This window comes from Grammomys surdaster, unplaced genomic scaffold, assembly GCF_004785775.1.
Source record: "Grammomys surdaster isolate TR1022 unplaced genomic scaffold, NIH_TR_1.0 198, whole genome shotgun sequence".
NCBI classification, from domain to species: Eukaryota; Metazoa; Chordata; class Mammalia; order Rodentia; family Muridae; genus Grammomys; species Grammomys surdaster.
The window spans coordinates 3,686,585-3,689,741 of record NW_021604643.1 but is presented as its reverse complement, the minus strand read 5'-3'; positions in this window follow the sequence as shown (position 1 = coordinate 3,689,741).

Here is a 3,157-nt window from a genome sequence, read left to right as displayed (position 1 = left end):
GGGAGAGGGAGAGGGAGAGGGAGAGGGAGAGAGAGAGAGAGAGAGAGAGAGAGAGAGAGAGAGAGAGAGAGAGAGAGAAGAAGAGGAAGAGGAGGAAGAAGAGGAAAAGGAGGAGGAGGAAGAGGAGGAGGAAGAGGAGGAGGAAGAGGAGGAGGAGAGGAATAAATAACTATAATGAAAAATCTTAGACTATAATGAAATAGGTTTTAATTTGTAGACTGCACAGCATGTCAATCTATTTCCTGGCAGGAAACACCCATGCTTGAATGTTCATTTCTTTAGGAAGGTTTTGAGTCATTTTTTATGTTATTGATACATGTCTGTGAATTTATATAAATCTGTTCTCCTTTAAAGGCAATTATTTCTTTACAGTAACTGTTCAGTTTACAGCCAAACTAAGAACCATGTTGTCTTTTTAAATGTGAGTGTGCACTGCAGGTACTCATGCATGCCTGTGCAGAGGTCAGACAGAGGTCAACATCGTAGTCTTCCCCTACTTCTCTCCACCTTACCTTTTGAACCTGAAATGCTCCAGATCAGCTAGGCTGGCTGGATAATGCGCTCACTCATTCTCCAGGATCTGCCTGTCTCCACTCCCAGGACTGGGTTACAACAAGCATAAAGTACCTTCCAGGCAGTGAGTGCTGGGGAGCTGATCTTGGGTCCTCCTGCTTGTGCAGCAAGCATTTCACTCACTGAGCCATCTTCCCACCCCCGTATTGTCTCTTTAGGTATTTTTTTTAGAATAAGTAGTTGTCTATGCTTATGAATAAGTTGTCACACAGTGGCTTGGATGACAGTTCCAGAGAGTCAGGAGTTGGGCATAGACTACTGGCTTCAGAGACTCACAATATTGCCATCAAGGATATCAGATGGAATATGTTTTAATCTGTAGGATGAACTGGGAAAATATATGATTTCAATCTCATTCAGGTGATGGTAAAATTTATTTGCTTGTGGCTGTATTACTGCGGGCCTTAGCATATGCTAGTGGATCATTCAAACTGACCCTCAGATCCTAGGTTCTTGCAATTGGGTTTCTTCAAGTATGACTGCTTGCATCATTATCCACCTGAATATGCTAAGATGGAGTCCTGTATAACATAAAGTCATGGTACAGAAGGGCGAGGGTTCATTATTTTTTGCCATATTTCGTCCACTAGAAGGAAGTAATGCACTCTGCCCTTATGCCATGTGAAAGGACTATACAAACGCACAGTCAGTGTACTACATCAGTAGCGCCTTTTGTTTGCCACATAGGTGTGCAAAAATATTTTAGAAAATGGAACTTGGTAACTTACACTGTAGAGGCATGGCATTTCACATGACAGTGTTTCTACTCATGTGCCTTAAGAATACTTTTAAAATTTAACAGTCATTTGTAACTAAACAACTCATAATTGCACTTTCCTCTATTTTTTCGAAGATTTATTATCTTAATGTATGTGTATATGTGTGTGGGATTACCTGAGGAAGGCAGGAGAGAATTTGTGATTCCTGGAGCCATTTCTCCTGTCTTTCCTTTGCTCAATTTTTATCAAACATTCGACTTAAATGGAGCCCATTTCAGCAGCTGTGCATGGTCTTCATTTTGTTTCCAGTGCCTAGTTAGACAATGAATAATCAATGACCAAATGACTTTCCACGTCATTTCAAAACTCTACAGCTGCATATTTTAAAATTATATTTTGGGTTTTTTTTTCCCCTGTCAGAACCTGCCCCGCAGCTCATAGCTGATACTGTCAGTGAGGTACAAGAAGAGCAATAGAAGGAACATTTATTCAGTGTTGGTATTGTCTTAGTGCTGTATACATGCACATTTCTTATTCTTCCTATATAAGAGTCCTAAGAAGATGCAGGTGAGATGGCTCAGCAGGTGAAGGCACTGCCCACCAAGGCTGAACTACTGAGTTCATTTTCCCTGCACCTATCTGGTAGAAGGAAAGAATTCACTTCTGAAAGATATCCCGACTTCTACGGATTCTCCCCCAAAATCCTGTGTTAATATTGGTCATCACTAGTCCTGAGACATAGCCCTAACACTGATTCTCTGAAAGCTTCATTATCGGAAACTACTTTCTTCTTTTTTTTTCTCCATTGTGAGGTAATGGTAGGCTAAAACAAACCCTAACATTAACATTAAAATGTCTTCTTTCCTTTGACCTCAAGGTGTTCAACAGGTCTTTTCCCTTTGCACAAAAAAGTAGCCTTTCATATTTAAACCAGGAACGATTCTTTTATGCAGCTCTTAAAATGTATTTATAAATAATCATGCATTCAGACATAATAAGTCATTTAGGACTGTAATTAGTCATTGTCAAGTCCTGGCAAACAGCGGGATCCTAATTGGAAAGCAGTGTTTGCCCTACTTGTGCCTCAATGAAACTTTCAGAGAAGGGCAGCATGTGCTTCTTCGTCTGTTTTCCTAACAGCGAGTAGCAAATCAGTGGAGATAAAGGCTGGTGGGATGATGGATTAATATGCACACTGACAACTTATAACCATGCAATTGCTTAGGGAATTACTATGCCACCATATCCAAGTAATTATATGTTTTAAGTGATTTATCTCAATTTATTAACAATACAGCCCTAAAATGGAAATAAAAAAGAGAGAAATGCAAATAGCATGTTATATCAACTTTATGTTGAACTTATTAAGAGGTCACCCTTTTAATGAAGAATTTAATGAATTAAGAGGTTTGTTATGAATAAGCATTCTTACTACTTGTTAAGTATTTGTCACTGCAGACCTGTCATAGTCATTCTAATTATGATTAATAACTTATCTTGAATTCTATTTTCATTCACACTTCAGTAACAAATGTAACATCTATTATATGATCAAGGTTCATGAAAACAGGATGATTTTCCGATGACCTTATATTTTATTCATTTTACATTCACATGGAACAGATTTCTCTGAAATGAAAGTGAACCTTATGCATCTCATAATTTTTAAATTGTATCTTATCTTTGATATGCCTGGTAACTCTTTGTATGGTTTAAAATCATAGCTGTGTACTCAAGACAAATGAAAAATCCTAACATTTTGATTACCCTTATATACGCCTGATTGTGGAGATTCTGATGCAGGGTGAGTCTTAGGTTGTAAAGATTGTGTTTGAAGTATGCCATGGGCAGAGGTAGTTAATATT